The sequence below is a fragment of the Chlorocebus sabaeus genome, chromosome 7 (genome assembly GCF_047675955.1).
Source record: "Chlorocebus sabaeus isolate Y175 chromosome 7, mChlSab1.0.hap1, whole genome shotgun sequence".
NCBI classification, from domain to species: Eukaryota; Metazoa; Chordata; class Mammalia; order Primates; family Cercopithecidae; genus Chlorocebus; species Chlorocebus sabaeus.
The window spans coordinates 88,114,984-88,134,721 of NC_132910.1; the positions used below are offsets into that span (position 1 = coordinate 88,114,984).

The window sequence follows — 19,738 nt, forward strand, 5'->3', positions numbered from 1 at the left end:
TATTTTGCTATCTAGAATTTTGTATGAGTACCTTAGTGGAATTCTGACATTAACTCAGTAATGTGTCACAATGGTGTTCCTTTTTCTTTCATCTGGAAAATTGATTAATAATAATAATAATAATAATAATATACTCCACAGGAATCTTTTCTCAACTGTTACACGTTAGAATACATGCAAGTGGCCTTGTATATTTTAAATTCTTGTTGAAAGAATAAACTATTACTTATTTTTACTAACGAAGGTGATACTTATTAAAATCTAGTTTTCTGTAGTAAAGTTAAGTGATATAATTCTTTGGCATAAAAGATCATAGTGCAAGTCATGCTTCAATAGCTGCTAGACTTACTACATTGACTGTAAATGTATTAATATTGATAAACTTATCTCATTGTTAAACATACCTGAGACTTTTCCAGTATTCAGTAAAGCAGGTTGGGAAAAATCATGGTGAATTAAAATTCTAAAAGGGATTTTGACCAATATATTTTTGTGTTATAAAAAGAAATTCAGAATCAATAAGCTCATGTTTGCTTTCCCTTGGATACTGTTTAACCCTGAAATCCTGAATTGTTTAATCCCGACAAGAAGTTATAGGTAGTTAAGTAGTTAAGGTTACTGTTCCCTACTGTTTTTTCTCCTTTGTATTCCATACTTTTTGCCACTTGACTTTGTAGTACTTTCTATTTTAGCCAGTGAGTGTCTCTCTCTCTTTCTCTCTCTCTTTCTCTTTTTCTATCTCTCTCTGTCTCTCTGTCTCTCTCTTTCACAATTGACTTTAAACAGATAATTAAAATGGTTTTTGGTAAACCAAGATCAACAATGAAAATATAAGTGGTAGGAAAATGGTTTTTAAGTGTCTGGAATTATGAATTCATTAAGAAATACAATTATGGTTTTTCAGAAGTTTTATCTCTCATAATTATAGCATCTATTTTTCCTCTTTTTGTTTATCTGATATATCCATACTAAAAGTATCAAGTCTGGGAAAAGATTGAAAAAGGTCTAATTACTGCCATACATTATTGACCTCTCACTAACCTGGAAATTTGGATAAAGTAACCTAGTTATAACACATTTCTCTCAATAATAGGTATCACAGAATTCAAATAAATTATTTAGTGTAACTAAAAAATATTAATTTTATGACTATCATTATATATATGCTAATATTTTCCCTTTGGCCAAACTCCAGCAACCTTTGTCTTGTAGTCTAAGGTCTTCTTCATATATAATGGATTATCAAAATATATTTTTATCAAGTAACTAATACATATAAACAATTAATTAAAATCTACATTTAAATTATTTACATTAATTCTTCACATATTAATTATATATAAATAACAAACCATGAGCTATAAATAAATTATTATGAAAATGCCTGTTAGAAGAACTCAACTATATTAAAACAACTTAATAATTGCTTAAAGTATAGCAATATTTTAATCATTTAACTATAATAATGTCTAGCCCAAAACAAATTAAAATACATTTTTAAAAGTACAATTTCTGTATGAAAAATAGAAACATAATTAGTTTGTTTAGAGAAGATATTCTTTAACATCCACTGGCAGAATAAATTGTGTTTCTATTATTCCAAAATGTAACTTCTCAGATCAATTTAGTATTTTTGCCTCTGAGAAATATTTAAATAATTGGAGATCATATTTTTTTCTCAGACTTGCTGTCCGCTGAGTCTGATAAATCTAAAAATTACATACCTTTCTAGTACTTCAGAATTTATCTTTAAGAATGTTTTGGCTCCTCTACAATCCTTTGGCTTACTGAAAGCTGAAAATTCAAATGTAATGCTTAAAAAAGAAAATGATCTAAGCTGTGACTAAAAGGAGTGATTTTAACCCAACTGATATATTTTAGAGCATTTATCTTCTGTAAGTTACCCCAACCACAATGACATGCAAAAATACAACACAGAAACAAACCTGCTGAGCTTTCCACCTTCTCATCCTTGTATAGACAATTAATAAAGTGTGTCTATGTCATAGAATATCTTGATTGTTTTCTTATGAAGCCTCTTGGAGGTAAATGATCTTATATTTCAGGTTTCTGTTGAGCCTTAGGTCTTAGAAAGGAACATGTCTATTACTTAAACATAGTGATTTACAGCATATGGATTTGGTAACACATTGATTCCCAGAATGCTTGACTATTGTAAGGCGTGCCAACTTAAACAAGATGATTATGTCTACACATTGCCACCTCGGAAGCACTAATAGTTCTTTGGTTTAAGGCATCATAACATCCCAGTGGGCATACTAAAAGTAAAACTGCCTTCTAAGAAATTCAATTAAATGTCAAGAAAAAAAACCATACCAGAAGCAAATGAATGGTTTTCTCACTCTGGACTTATTTTACTGTCTCTTTTGACTATTTTGGTTATTGAACCATTTTGTAAAGATATTATTTATTTAAAATTGAACATTTGAAACAATATATAATTTTTAAAATAATGTTTTATTTGCATGCGAATAGGATTTTATGTCTACAAAGTGAGCAAACATTAAAATACATTATGAAATGTTAATTTTTAAAAATGTACTCCTATCCCAGCAATAAAGTGTATACAAACAGGTGAAGGCATGTGTAATAAGATTAACTAGTAACCAATGTAAGGCTTTAAGTTTTCGTTATATAAGAAAGGCAAATGGGCCTTATCCATCTATTTGTAATCTGTAAAATCAAAGTAAATATATCAAATCATACAAGTAATTAAATAGTCCACTTTTATATGAAGACAACTCATACAGTTTTAGACACAGAAGAAATCTATGGAATTCTCTAACCACCAGTTCAATAAAGTACCCCTACAATCCTAGAACAGATCTAGTGATAGGAGTTCACTAGCTAATAAAGTACCCCGTTTCTTTATTGTACGGTATGTATTTAAAGCACATACAATATCACTGTCTAAAGCTAAATTCAGGTTTCTCAAAATTGAACTTTCTAATTACAAATCTAATCTCTTGAAATAGAGTAAATCTCCTCCAAGTACAACAATGCAACCATTTAAGCTTATGAAGAAATATTAATTATTATATGAATTATATCAATTTAAGAGCAAATATACCAAGGTTTTAGCATTTATATGCAGTAAACTAGCAACATTAGAATAAGCAAATAGCCAGGACAGGTCATTTGTTTATGATAACTCCAAGAGTTTGGAGTTGTACTTATCACTACACTAGGAGGAAAGGAAATGGAAACAAATGTCACTAAAGAATATTAAACAATGTAATATTTTAACATTAGTATATGAAACTCCAATATATAACATACCTAAGTAGAGCTTCTCTTGTCTTTTAAATAAAGATTGAAACTCTATGTGTCAAGGGGACACATGCTGAGCTTCTCATTCACCTCACCTCCTGTGACAAGCCAGGTTCACCTCAGGCGAAACCCTAGTCTCTAAGGAATATAATTTGAAATAATTAAACATCGTGAAATTTGAAGTGCGAACTTTTTCTGTGTTGCTTTCTGATTGTAGTGGTCCTTGTCGTAATAATATATATATATATATAATAAAATAATATATATATAAATATATATATAAGTATAAATAAATAAATAAATATATATATATATATAAAAAGTGTGTGTGTGTGTATATATACTTTTCCTTTTGACATTTGAATCCTCAAGGGGGAGAAGCTATGGACCCATATACTTAAGTAGAATACCAGATACCCAAATGCTCTAATTCCATAATCATTAAGAAGATAAAATATGACAAACAAAAAAAAAAATCTAATCCTTTCAGTAAATGTAACCAGTGAAGCAGCAAAGTAGGGCAGTATTAAAAAACATTTCTGTTAGTCTTATGAGTGTTTATCTATCTGTAAATAAAGGAAGTCATTTTCTATTCTTAACGTGGCATGACTGATTCCAAGTGTTGATATTAAAGAGATATTGCCCAGTGTCAAACCTGGCAATTGTTAAGCACTTGTATTAAGTAAAATTCTGCAGCAAAGACCTCTTTGCAGGCTGCATATTGTCCATGCTTCCTTTAAACTATATTGATATAAATGTAATTCAATTTAAAGCATTGTAATGCCTGAAGTTGATTTGCTTCAATTTGGTCAATTCGATGTATGATTTTTGTAGTAGTTAGAAGATAAAAATAAATAAGTATTTACATACCTTATAATAGAAGCAACATCATATAATAATAATATTCACTCCTAGGAAATACTCTCACAAAATCATTCATTCACTTTGAAAGTTTGAATTCAAATATATTTGTGGCATTATATGGTCAATGCACATTCATATACATTTAATCTAATTAACTCATTTATCCAGCCAGTATTCCCTGAGTGCTTATAATATTTGGTGCTTCAGTTACAACAATGAATATTAATTTGTGTTTTTCTTCATTGAATTAAAGTATAACAGTGAAGATAAGCACTGAATGCCAGTTGATAAAAAAAAAAAAACAAAAACAAAAACAAGAAACTCTAACATTTGCAGCTCTTAATTTTATATAATTAACTCTCTGTGGTAATCCAGGGTCTCTCCCTGTCTTTCTTTGGAGGTTGCTTTAAACTCACTGTCTCTATCTCCAACATAATTCTGTCTTAATTAGATGCATAATCTCTCCAAAACCTATCATCATAAGACTTTTTTCTTTCTATTTTCCAAAGTTCTTCGCAACTGCCCAATCCAGCCATTTACCTTCCATAGGCCAAAGGTCACCTACCTTAGATAAATACCTCAAATTAATATACATATAATGTGTCCAGTGAATAAAGATGTGCCAAGTTGTATAATAAATGACAGAGTCATTTGATTAATAACAAGCAGAATATTCTCCATAGTCTTAATTTCAGCCATCTAACTCTCTGACTGACAACCCAAGCTTTTGATCCCATTTGGACTTACTGTTCATTGATAGTTTAATTTTATTCCTTAACAAGCTTAAATTTTAGGAGAATTATTACTATATACATAGATATAAGCTCAACATGTATCTACTTCTCAACTGTGCTTACTTCTATTAGTAAAATAAAACCTTATATTCAGCTTTCCACCTACTTTTTGCCTGCAATCATATAGCTGAACATGGCTAAACAAAAGTGTACCACATTGCTGGCAAGACTTATTTTAAATTATAAAGCAATTCATCTTAGAATGATCATAATTTTATCCAGCATTAATAGTATCCATGTGTAGACCACTCATTTTTGCACTATTCTAGATGATTAATTCATATTTTCTTTTCTCTCTTCTCCTAAATCCACCTATAACTCTTAGCTGATGACAGGTTGCTATTTCCCCAAAACACTTAAAAGAAAACATTCCTCACCTGTCTGCTGCACATATAGTAACCTAACTCAATCTGTTCTTCACTTCCTTTTCTTCTAATATTTTACACACTTTCTTTATTCTTACCATGAGCAACCTTTCTACTTGCTTACCAAATTCTATTCTCACTTTTGACTCAATAACAAAATGTAGTAGTTGAATATTAGTTCAACATAAACAGATAGAATGCCAATTCTATGCCCCACATATTGGGAATGTACCAGTCCCTCAAGACTCATTATGACATGACTTTACTCAACCACTTCATACTATAGCCTACTCTTCACTTTTACATATCCCACAGTGTTCAGTAAAAGTATAATCAGGTTCAGACTCAATTTGTGTTAAAATTAGTATGGCCAACCCTCCATATGTGTGGGTTCCAAGGCTGTGGATTCAACTAACTGAATATCGAAAATATTCAAATTTAAAAAAGATTGCATTTGTACTGAAAATATACATGTTTTTCTTATTCTTCTCTAATCAATACAGTATGACAATTGTTTATACGACATTTGCATTGTATTAGGTATTCTAAGTAATCCAGAGATGATTTAAAGTACATGAGAAAATGTGCATAGGTTATATGCAAATATTACACCATTTTATGTAGGACATGAGAATCCATGTATTTTGGAATCTACACAAGGTCCTGGAACAAATTCCCCATGGATACCAGGAGATGAATGTCCATATTAAGAACTAGGAACTGAAGGCACCATTCTAATAATCTGTGAATTATATGTAGACTAAATTTTAAATTCATATTTTAAGGTAACAAACACTTTTATAATGCTCAGTTTTCCCAAATAAGGAATTGCACATTGTTTCCAGGTATGCATTATCTCCCAATAAAATGTTGTGGTTTTACTTATTTTCTTCCATAGATTACATGCAGTATATATCAAGTTAATTTATCTTGTAATACTGCTGTAAATGGATTATTGCCCAAAGTATATTCTAACAGGACATAAAAGATATAAGGAAGCATACCTGCCATCCATAGAAAAGTCTAGTTGGAAAATAATGACATATTTTATCCATAGAACCTCTTTGAAAAGGGTAATTATAAAATAACAGACTACTTGACTTGAAAATGTTAATTTACATCTTTATATTAAGAAAAATGAAAGATTGTCACAGTAAACATGTTTTTCCATTGGGTAGAACTCAGTGGAAATTATTTCTGTTTCACAGGGCAGGTTTTCTCTTATCAGCTCTGTTTTACAAATGTACATTATCAGGCCTAACCACTGTTGATATTTGACAATCTGTTATTCAGGACATTTAAGTATTTTTGATGGTTCACTTTAACAAGTTTTCTAAATAACTATAATAAGTTTTAACCTATTTTTCGGATTATTAAGAAAACCATTATCATTTGTAAAGAACTATGATCTGGTCTCCTTTTTTTTTGCCATAAAACATCATTAACTCTGTCGTGAATCATACCACATTAGCAAGAACCATTGGAGTCATGTTTAATAGGATGAGACCCATTATCTTTGATGACAGAAATATGCTTCCTCTGACAACATATAGAAAAGTCTACATATTTTTAAATAATGTTTTTTAAAACATCAGAGAGTTGTGGAAACAATGAGGATTAGGTGGACTAAATTAACAAAGAGAAAATTAAGATTTAGAGATGAGGTGAATATTGTAAGATCCCCCGCACTAAGAGGACATTTGCTAGTTCAGACTGGGGCTGAGAATCTGAGAGTCACTCTGAGGGATACTCTTGGGGGAAAATGGAAGAAAGAACCAGCAGAATGTTCATACAGGGCTGAAGTGATAAAACCAAAAGCCTGAAAAGCCTCAAACAGATTGCTTATTCGCCCCAGAAGATATTTCTGGAAATGTAAGTCTTTAAGGGAGGCTAAAAAGAGCTGAGGTAAAACTTTATAAATGAAAAAGATGTATTTCCATCAGACCCGCAGCACTTGGGAAACAACAACAGCACTGAGCATAACGGGCCCAAAGGTAAAATATGCAAAAGATGAAAGCTCTAAAAAGGGAATAGTGAAATAATATTGATGATATGCAGCCAGTTTACTGATTATAGAGCTGGCTAGAATCTGGGAAAACAGACTTGCCCTCTGGCAGATGTTTATTTTGAGTTACAAAGAAGCCAGTAGAGACTTTATAACTCATTCAGGGTTGAAGTGACAGATAGAGAATGAAGCTATCTCAAAATCACAGCTAGTCCCTCCTCAAATTTAGTACTACATTTTGAATCTACAAGGGAAAAATAAGTCAAAGAGCTTTGCTGATAATACTCTGAAGAGCTTAAATGAATTTTCCTATTTTCAGGGTTATATAAAGGAAGAGTTAATAGGGTTTCCATTGAAATCTCTAGAGGGTCACCTCTAGAGATAAATGGATTAAAAAAAAGGATAAATTGGAGGCAGGCTCTATCTTGCTAACTTGGTAATCCAACCCAGGCCCAGGTCCACACCAGGCAAAACAAATATGGTCAGTCACCTACCCATGTTTCAAATACACGCAATAAGGGATGCTTTCTGAGGAATGGTAACATCATTTATATAAATATCCAATACATAATAAAACATTTAGACATACGAAGCAGCAATAAAATGAGACCAACATTCAAGATATTGTTCAAGAAAAGAAGTATGTCACTGAAGTAAACCCTGAGATAATCCAGGATTTAGAGTTATTCAAGTGAAGATTTTAAATAACTATGTTTAAGACAATACAGGAAAGGATAAAAAACTAGGTATAAATGATTTTTTCCCCAAACATTGCAAATTTTATTAAAGACATATGGAAATGAAAGATGTATGAAAAAGAGTCAAGTAAACATTCTAAAACTGAAAATAACAATATTTGGAATCAAAAACATAATAAATGGATTATTGACATAGTAGATATAGTGGTACCAAGTAAAAGTGAAATGGATAACAGGTCAATAAAAATGTCTGAATTAAAGCACAGACATGAAAAAAAATGAAAAATAATTAAAGAATATAAAACATGTGAGACACTTTCTAAAATGAGCTAAGTAAACACATTAAGTACACAGAATAAAATAGTAAAAATAAGAACAGATATCAACAAAAAAGAATGTATAATGATGAACTCTATGAACTAGTCAGAGAGAGAAAGAGAAAGAGAGATTATCAGGAAAAAAAATGGGAACATTAATGGAAATTCTACAGAAACTGAGAAAAACGAGGTATTATGAACTTAAAATGAATAAGTTTAGCAAAAATTTTAAAATGGACAAATCCCTTAAAAATCTACAATGAAACAAAGCTGGCAGAATACGATATGGAAATTCTGATTATTTTCTAATAAAATTGAATCTCTTATTATAAATCATTCTCATAAAGAAAACACAGTTTTAGAATTTCTTTCCAAACTATCTCTTACTGTAGGATTCATCCAGCAATCACATTAATTAGTATTTACTCACAATTTATTTACACACAGAAATGTGCACATGGACGTTTATAAAACTTTTACAAGACTTACAATTGCCAAAACTTGAAAGCATTCATGATGCTCTGTAGTGGGTTAATGGATAATTAGTGGTACATCCAGACAATGGAATATTATTGTATGCTAAAAAGAAATGAGATATCAAGTCATGAAAAGTCATGAAGGAACTTCAAATGAACATTACTAAGTGAAAGAAGCAAGTTTGTAAAAGTTACATACTGTATGATTTCAACTACATGACCTTCTGAAAAAGGCAAAACTATGGATACAATAAAAGGATCAGTGGTTGGTTGCCAGAGGTTAGTGGGAAGTGTGAAATAAATGGACACAGAACAGAAGATTTTTACAGCAGTGAAACTACTCTGCATGACACTACAATGTTAAATATATGTCTTTATACTTTTGTCCAAACTCATAATATGTACACCCCAAGAGTGAACCTTAATGTAAAATATGGCCTTTGGATGATGGTGTGTCTCTGTAGGTGTATTGATTTAAAAAAAAAAAAAAAATTACCACCCTGATGGGGGATACTGATCATAGGAAAGGCTGTACAGGTGTGTGGGCACTGGGTATATGAAAATTCTGCTCAATTTTGCTGTGAATTTCAAACTGCACTAAATATGTAGTCGATTTACCCAGGTTGTTTCAGAAATACAAAGGTATTTCTCAGCCTATGCTCTACCAGATTAATTGAGAAAAGTAGAAAAAATATATGGTTTTTTTATAGCTCTAGAATAAACTTTTGACAAAATTCAACAACTACTCATGATTCTAAAATATTTATTTTGTTAACTAGAAATACAAGAAAAACTTTGAAACCTGTTAAATATATCAATAAGTTGCAAATATCATATGCAATGATAACAATATTAAATATTTTATATGTTGTCAATGAGACAAAAATGGCCATATTTTTTCACATTGTACTATAGTCTTTCTCTTTTAAGAACTTTATTTTCTTTCTTCAACAAATAGTTAATAATATTTTTTAAGTTTTTTAACTTTTATTTTAAATTCAAGGTTATATGTGCAACTTTATCACATAGGTAAATTTGTGTTGTGGGTTTTATTGTGCAGATTATTTCATCATCCAGGTATCAAACCTAGTACTCATTAGTTATTTTTCCTGATCCTCTCCCTCCTCCCATCCTCCACCCTCTGAAAGGCCTCAGTGTGTGTTGTTCCCTTCCATGTGTTGTCATCATTTAGTTCCCACTTTTAAGTGAGAACACATAGTATTTGGTTTTCTGTTCTTGTGTTAGTTTGCTAAGGATAATGGCCTCCAGCTGCATCCATGTACTTGCAAAGGACATGACCTTGTTCTTTTTTATGGCTACATAGTATTATGTTGTGTATATTTTACTATAGTCTTTATCAGTGTATTGAAATGTAAAATATAAACTAAAGACATAAATATTGGATACATAGTCCACAAATTAATAGTGTCTCTATATACCAGGGACAAACAATATAATAAGGTTTAAAATATTATTTACAATATCATTACATATAATAAATACCAAGGAATAAATCTAAAGTTGTATGAGATCTCCACATTGACAACTGTAATGTATCATTGAGAGAAATTAGGCACTAAATACATAGATTGGGAACCTCAATATTTTATAGATGTTGACTTTCTAAATTTTAATATATAGAATAAATTCAATATAAATCAAAATTTAGTCAGTTCAAACTTGGAGAAGAGCGAAGCTATGAGCTGTAAGGACTTATACTACCACATATCCGGATCTATTTAACCTGAGTTATAAAGAAAATGTGGCAGTGGCAAACATTTAAACAAACTATGAGTACTGAAACAGATCCAACCCTCTTTCATGAAAATGCTTACACTTACGAAAAAATGCATTTTGAACTCTACATATACTATACATACTCACATATACACACTCACACACACAGTTCAAAAGGATTGCAGATCACAGTGTGAAAGTTATAAGAGGAATACTTTAAAGGGAAATATTTAAGAATATCTTCCTGACTTTAAGCATTTTTTAAAGCAGGAGATAAAGATACCATAAATGAAAAATTAGTGTATTTGATATAATTAAAATAGAAATTTCTATTTTTCAAAGTATGATAACAAGAGAGAAGAGAAACCTTCTAAACTGTCAAATATTATTTCAATACAAATATTCACGAATGTAATCAGAACCAAGATCAATAAACAGAATGTTACCAATACCCCACAAATAAATACTGATGTTCATGTCAGACATTATTAAAGCCCCTCACCATTAAGAATAATACCATGTGACTTCTAATACCATGTTACTCTTATTTCCTTCATTTAAGTGGAATAACAGAATATGCATGGATTTTATATTCAGTTTATTTCACTCAATATTTTATTTGTAAGACATACTATCATAACTATATAATGTTCATTTTCTTTGCTATACAGATTTGCATTATATATCACATTGTATGTATTGCTTCTACTACATTGTAGGCATTTGGATATTCTAGAAATAAGAGTATTCTACACTACGTGTTTTTTGGAGTTGTTATGAACATTGTTGCTATAAATTTTAGTACCTGTATTTGTGTGACTATGTGAATAAATGTTTGTTGGTTTTATACCTGAGATGGTGAATTGCTGAAGTATCAAATTTACCTGCTGCTGTTTTGGCAGGTAGGTTGTACCAATTTACATTCCTCCAGCAGTGCATGAGATTTCCGGTTGTTCCACATCTTCACAACGCGACCACCACTTTTAAAGGCTATAGGAGAGTTGATGATGTCATCAGATGAAAATTTGTTTAAGAGTTGATGAAAATGCTCAGAAACATGGTTATGGATGCAATAGTTTTTTAGGTTAAATGTGGTCAGTTCAGGATAGCACAGAGGAAAAATGTGGGTGGTAGACTTCACTAAAAGATAAGAAACTGCAGAGAATTTAAGGAATAAAGTGGGTGTATGGGATATCTTTACTTTGCTCAGTGAGGGATAACTCACGGTGGGTTCGTTGCAGCAGTTCCTTTGAAAAGCACCAGGGCTAGAATCAGAGGACTTGCCTCACTTCATGTAGTTTATATGATCTCTAGGTGTTCATCAAATAGGATAAGATTAGTAACAATAATGCTGATATTTTAGACCTATAGTAAAATATAAAGAGGAAAACTTTGACTATAATAACATCTGAAAGACAATGAAAAGTGCTAAATAAAATGTTAACATTCCCTATAGGCAGTCCAATGTCCTTCCTTTTCAGTAGCTGTAACAATTGACAATTTGAAAGCTAACAAAAACAGTTACTAATCTGGATCACTTACTCTTAGATTTTGCTATTTCCGTGGTTCTTCACAACACCACGAGGGCATGTTTAACCTCTGTTAGCTTATGGGGTAAGCTTTTAGCACTATAATCTCTTAAATTATAGATTTAAACAAAATCTATAATTTCATTTAAATATTAGTTTTCCCCAAGGGGTGGAATATTTGTGTCCCCTTCAAGTCCATATGTTGAAGTCTTGGGCCCATTGTGATGGTTTCAAGGAGATTAGGTCTTTAGGAGGAGATTAGTGCACTTATAAAGGGACTCGAGGGAGCTCTTGGAAATATTTTACCATCATGTGAGGACACAGTGAGAAGATGGCAGTCTCCTACGTTGAAGAGATCAACCAATATAACCTAACTATGCTGGTACCCTGACTGTGGGACTCGTAGCTTCCAGACTGTGAGAAAGAAATTTTTGTTGCTTAAAGCCATCCAGTACATGGTACTATGTTATGGCAGCACTCACTGTCTTAAGACAACTTTTATATAATTAATGTTAATTATATCACTAGGTCTCTGGGTCTCTACTGAATGAAAATTTGTCAATGATTACTAAGCACAAAAATGTCCTCTGCTTTTTATCTCAGGATAGCTTCCTTTGAAAACACAACTCAAAAAAACAAAGAGGAACTGTAAAGAACATTCACAAAATGGAACAGAGATATTGCTGAGCAACAACAGCTGTAAAGACAAACAACCGGAATAGTGATCAAAGGACATTTCATTCTGAAATTTAGATAGCCATTCACACTAGTGGGTTACCCAATTGCTAGGGAGAACACTTAAGTGAGAAGTTTAGGGCTCGTGGAAACAAAAAAGAAAACAGTGGCAGTCTTGCTAGTCTGTACAAAGTCAATAGTATGTCAGGTACAAGATCATTGTTCTGATACCACAGGAATTTTTCCATGGCATTGGAGAATTTAAGGTTGAGAATACTTTGTTCCTTGCTATTTCTTTTTTAATTTTTTTTAATTTTATATATTTAGGGTGTAGAAGTGCAGCTGTTACATGGATATATTGTGAAGTGGAGAAGTCTGGTCTCTTTGTGTACCCATCACCCAGATAGTAAATACTGTATCCAATAGGAAATGTTCAACTGACATCCCCTTGCATCCTCCCACCTTTTGGAGTCTCCAATGTCTATTATTACACAGTATATGTTCACTCATTGTTCAGCTCTCATAAGTGAGAACATGTGGTTTTTGACTTTTAGTTTCTGGTTTATTTTACTTAATGCAATGGTCTCCACTTCCACCCATGTGGCTGCAAAGGGCATTATTTCATCCTTTTTCGTGGTTGCTTAATTTTCCATGGCATATACACACAACATTTTAATACACTCATCCATTGATGGACACTTAAATTGATTCCATGACTTTGCTATTGTAAGTAGTGCTATGATACACATATGAGTGCAGGTATCTTTTTTATACAATGATTTCCTTTCCTTTGGGCAGATAAACAGTAGTGGGATTGTTGGATCAAATGGTAGTTCTACTTTTAGTTCTTTGAGAAATCTCTATACTGGTTTCCATAGAAGTTGTACTAATTTACATTCCTACCAACAGCGTATAAAGGTCCTCTCTTCTCTGCATCCTACATCTCTTATTTTTTGACCTTTTGATAATAACCATTCTGACTGAGATAGTATCTCATTGTTTTTGATTTGCATCTCTCTGATGATTAGTGATGTTGATGATATTTTCACCTTTGTTGCCCACATGTCTGTCTTTTTTTGAGAAGTGTCTTCATGTTCTTTGCCCACATTTTAATGAGATCATTTGTGTGTGTGTGTGTGTGTGTGTGTGTGTGTGTGTGTGTGTGTGTGTTTTCTCATTGAGTTGTCTGAGTTCTTTGTAGCTTCTGGATATCAGTTCCTTGGCAGATGCGTAGTAGTTTGTCTGTTTACTCCACTGATTATTTCTCATGTTGTGCAGAAGTTTCTTAGTTTAACTAAGTTCTCTTTGTCTATTTTTGGTTTTGTAGGGTTTCCTTTTGAGGACCTAGTTTTAAATTCACTGCCTAGGGCAAAGTGCAGGAGAGTTTTCCCAGGATTCCTTATAGGATTTTTATAGTTTTAGGTATGACATTTAAGTATTTAACCTATCTTGGGTTAATTTTTGTATATGGTGAGATATAGGAGTCCAGTGTCATTTTTCTGCTTATGGCTATCTAATTTTAACAACCCCATGTATTGAATAGTGTTTACACTATTCAATACACACTAATTCCTTAGTGTTTATGTTCTGTCATATTTATCAAGGATCAGTTAGTGTATGTGACTTTATTCCTAGATTCTCTGTTCTGTTCCATTGATCTGTGTGTCTATTTTTATTCCAACATTATGTTTTTGTGGTTAACAAAGCCTTATAGTATAATTTAAAGTGAGATAATGTGATATCTCCAGCTTTATTATTTTTGTTTAGGATTACTTTGACTACTTTGGATTTTTTTTGGTTGCATACAAATTTTAGGATTGTTTTGGTTAATTATGTGAAAAATAACACTTGTAATAGCTTTGAGTAGTAAGATCATTTTAACAATATTGATTCTACCAATCTATGAGCATGAGATGGTTTTCCATTCATGTCATCTACAATTTATTTCATAGGACTTTCATACTACTCTTTGTAGAGATCCTCTTCTCCTTGGTTAAATATATTCATAGCTATTTCATTTTATATTTTTTGGTATTATAAATGGGATTGAGTTCTTGATTTGGTTCTCAATTTGGTCATTACTGAAGCATAGAAATGCTACTTATTTTTGTACATTGATTTTGTATCCTGAAAATTTACTGAAGTCATTTGTCAATCTAGAAGTCTTTTGCAGGTGTATATAACGTTTTCTAAGTATAAGACGATGTCATCAGTGAACAGAGATAATTTGACTTCCACTTTTCCCATTTGGATGCTTTTTTATTTCTTCCTTTTTTTGCCAGTAGGCTGCTACTAGGATTTCCAGTACTATGATGTATAGCAGCGAGAAAAGTAGGCAGTTTTGTCTTGTTCCAGTTCTTATGGGGAATGCTTACAACTTCTCTCCTCTCATTCTAATGTTGATCATGGGTTTATCATATAAGAGTCTTATTATTTTGAGGTATGTTCCTTCCATGCCTAGTTTGTTTGGAGTATTTATCATGAAGTGATGCTAGATTTTATTGAAAGCTTTTTTTCACATTTATTGAGATAGTCATATGGTTTTTGTTTTTAATTCTGTCTATGCAGTGAGTCACATTAACTAATTTGCATATGGTGAGTCATCTTTGCATCCTTGGAGTAAAACTTACTTGATTGTGGTATATTATGTTTTTGATGTGCTTTTAGATTCAGTATGTTAATTTCAATGAACATTATGACATTTATTTTCTTCAAGAATATTGGCCTGAAATTTTCTTTTTTGTTGTGTCCTTGATTGATTTTGTTATCAGGTTAATACTGGCTTTGTATAATAAGTTTGGGAGGACTCTTTCCTCTTCAATTTTTTAGAACAGTTTCAGTAGGATTGCTACTAGTTCTTTTCTGTATATCTGGTAAAATTCAGTGGTTAATCTGCCTGGGCTTAGGCTACTTTTTTGAGGAAGGCGATTTTTTGTTTAATTAGTTTTATTACTCATTACTGGTCTGTTCATAATTTCTGTTTCCTCTTGGCTCAATCTTTGGAGGTTGTACTTTTTCAGGAATTTATTCAGTCTCTCTAGGTTTTCTAGTTTAAGTGTAAAGATACTTATAGTAGTCTCTGATGATCTTTTTTATTTCTGTAATATCAGTTGTAACGTCACTTTCTAATTTCTGATTGTTCTTATTTCAATCTTCATTCTTTTTTTTGCTTGATCTAACTAGCAGTCTGTCCATTTTGTAATATTTTCTAAGAACAAACATCATTTAATTGACCTTTTGTATTGTGTGTGTGGATTTTTGTTGTTGTTGCTGTTTTTTGTTTGTTTGTTTGTTGTTGTTGTTTTCTTGGTCTCAATGTCATTTAGCTCTGCTCTGATCAAAGTCCCTCTTGCAGTGTATTCCCCAGGAGTTTTCTGAACTTAATCTATCTGGATGCCTAAATCTCTAGCAAAACCAGGGACATTTTCTTCAATTATTTCCTTAAATAAGTTTTGCATACTTTTTAACTTTTTCTTCATCTCCCTTTAGAATACCTATGATTTATAGGTTTTGATGCTTTATATTCTCCCATATTTCTCAAAGGTTATGTTCATTTTTTTAAGAAGAGTTTTTTATTGTCTGACTTTGTAAATTTAAAAGATTTATCTTCCAGTTTCTTTTACTTTCTTTGGCATGGTCTAGCTTATTGTTAAAATTTTCAACTGCGTTTTGTAATTACTTCAACAAAAGTTTCATTTCCAGAATTTGTTTGTTTTTTTAAGTATCTATCTCTTTAGTAAGTCTTTCTTTCATATCCTGAACTGTTTTTCTTATTTCTTTGGGTTGATTTTAAGCTTTCTCTTGGATCTCATTGAGCTTCCTTATCAATCATATTTTGAATTTTTTATGTGTCATTTCAAAATTTTCATTCTGAATTGAATCCATTGTTAGAGTACTTATGTGACCCTTTGGAGGTGTCATAATATGCTGGTTGTAGTAGTGATGTACAGGGTGTATGAGCCGATTAATTTCCTTTTTCAGGACCGCAATCTGCAGAGCTTTCAATAATCTTATCTCATTCTCCAAGGCTGTGCACTTCTGTCAGTTGGTTTTGTATAGAGTTGTGCAGTTCAACCTCCAGGCCAGTAGATGATGCTTATGTGCAAGAACCAGCTGAATAGAAGCAGAAGGGTATGTGCTTGATGTTTGTTTACTGGGATGTCCTCTTTGTTGCCTCAGGCAATGGACTTGTCTGTAGAATGCCTGGTGTTCTGAGTTCCTTGCTCAGAACCAAGGTTGTGGTGATGAGGTGGCAATGCTAGGCAGAGTTGCACAGGAAAGCTCACTCATATATACCCCAGTGATAATCACAGGCACCATCCCTGATGGGGGTAGTGCAGCTTGCTCATGGTAACAATCACCAAGTTCTCCATATGTCCAGGAGGAGTTGCACCAGTTGTATGTCTTAGGTAGGCAGAAAAATGATTTGTTTCACTATCACACTCCTGTACTGGGCTCCTGACTCAGTTCAGATCAATACTGTTGTCTATCTTCGGTCCATAATTTAGCTGAGCACTAAAAAATGTCTCTTCAGTTCTCCAATGGATTGGCTTCAGGGTGGAAGCTCTTCCCTGGGCTCAAAACAAACAGCTTTGTGACTTACCTTTTCTCTGATGCAGAAGTGCTGCTGCTTTGTGTAGACACGGAAGTCTGTCTGTCTTTTGGCCTATGTGGGTGAATACCAGCTGGGATGGTGTCTGTTGGTTGGGTTGGCCTGATCTCAGACCCCATGGAGTGATCAGGTACTAGCTGTATTGGACTGGACAAGGCAATCTTCAATTCACAGGCCCCTAGACAGCCCCCTGAACTGTATGCACAAGTCCTGGGAGGGACTAGACTGGGACCAGACCAGTGTACTTGTCCTCAGGTCTCAAGAGTTTATGGGCTAGCTATGATAGGGGAAAGTGGGCTGCTCCCAGGCTATGGCAGAATAGTCAGGTGGGGGCAGGGTAGCTATGCTGCAGGCCTGCCACCAGGAAAGGCATGCCTATCTCAGTGGGAGCAGCAGAGGTAGGCGGCCATGGGGCACACGGTTTACTCGTGCCTGGGTCCCACAGCAGTGGCAGAAGTATCTGTCCTAAAGCACACAAAAGTGCATGGCCTCCCTGCTCCCTCCCAAGCCCTGCGACAGTGGTGGTACTGGTAGCAACAGTGGTGTCAGCCCTAGGGCAGGACACAAGTCTTTGAGGGCTGGGCTCTCAGAATGGCATGAGGCTGTAGCTAAAATGCTCAGTAGGGGGCAGGCTGGCTATACTGCTGGCCTGCCCCCGGGAAGGCCAAGCCCCTCTTAGAAGGAGCAGTGGAGGCTGGCAGCTGTGGGGGCACATAGTTTGCTGATTCCTTCATCCCACAGCAGTGGTGATGGTATCTGTCTTTGAGCATGCAAAATTGTCTAGCCTTTCCACCCCTTCCCTTGCCCTGAGGTTGCAATGGCAGCTTCAGGGCAGAACACAAGCCCTGGGGCCTGGGCTCTTAGAATGGCACTGGGCTGCAGCTGCTCAGGGCTCGAAAACATCTGGGATTCCATTTGAGTTCCAGCAATGCCTCTACACAATCTCTAGGCACCTTCCTGTGTTAGGCTGGAGGCCCAGTAGGGTTGAGAGATTTTCTCATAGCCAGGATTGTAATAGTCCCTAGTGGAAGTGTGGAGCCCCAGGGGTCTCTTACCATTTGCCATATCAGGGAGCTTCTCCCAGCTTCATGCCAATCCCAGCCCTGTCTGGCTTCACTCTCATTTTCTTTTCATGATTCGTTTTGCTTCTCTATTGAATTCCAGTGTTCTCTTTTAGATGATGTATTCAAGTCTGAATATTTGATTCCTCTCCATGGAAGACGTGCCTACTAGCTGCATCTAGTCAGCCATCTTGAACCACCGTATTTTTTACTGTCTTATTTTTTTAAATGCCTTATTTTTATGTATTTATTTATTTATTGAATATATTTAAGGTGTAGAACATGGTGTTTTTAATATACATATATTAATACATGGTGATATGATTACCACAGTAAAAATATTAACGTATCACCTCATAAACTTTTTCACCATCAAATAGTTACCTCTTTTTTTGTAGTAAGAGTACCTACAATCTACTGTCTTAGCAAATTTCCAGTATACAATGTAATACTAACTCTAGTCCTCATGCTGTACATTAGACCTCTAGATGTATTAATCCGACATAACTGCAACTTTGTACCATTTGACCTACATCTTCTCATCCTTCCCCCATCCCCACTCCTAGGAACAACTGTTCTACTCTCTGTTTCTATGTGTTTGATTTTTCTTAAATTCCACTCATAAGTGAGATCATGTAATATTTTTCTTTTTGTGTCTAGCTTATTTTGCTTAGCATAATATCCTCCAAGTTTATCCATATTGACAAAAATGATAGAATCTCTTTTTTATGGCTGAATAATATTCTAGTGTGTGTGTGTTGTATTCAATTTCTTTATTTGTCTGCTGATAGACTATATAGATTTCTTTCATATTTTAGGTATTGTGAATAATGCTGCAATGAATAGCATCTCTATGAGGTGCTGATTGTAATTTCATTGGGTATATGTCCAGAAAAGAAAATCTTAGGTCATATAATTCTATTTTAATTTTTGAGAAACCTCCATACTGTATTTCATTATAGTTCTACCAATTTACACTCCTGCCAACAGTGTAAAAGGTTTTCATTATCTCCATATCCTGATCAATACTTGTTAGCTCTTGTCTTTTTGATAATAACTATCTTAACAGGCATGAAAGTGATATTTCATTGTGGTTTAAATTTGCATTTCCTTGATAATTAGTGATTTTGAACACCTTTTTATATGCCTGTTGGCAACATTAATGTCTTCTTTGAAAAAAAAACAAAAAACAAAAAAATAAGGTCTATTCAGGTCCTGCTATGGTTTGAACTTTCTCCTCAAAAATCATGTTTAAGTTTAATGGCCATTGTGATGGTATTAAGAAGTTGGACGATTAACACGTGATTAGATCAT

The 19,738-nt window shown here is 33.4% G+C and overlaps 1 long non-coding RNA gene across 1 annotated transcript in view; it reads right to left on the bottom strand.

Annotated features, from left to right (window-relative positions):
* Positions 1-19,738, bottom strand: part of LOC119621788 (uncharacterized) — a 424,175-nt gene that overhangs the window by 271,253 nt on the left and 133,184 nt on the right. The window lies entirely within an intron of this gene.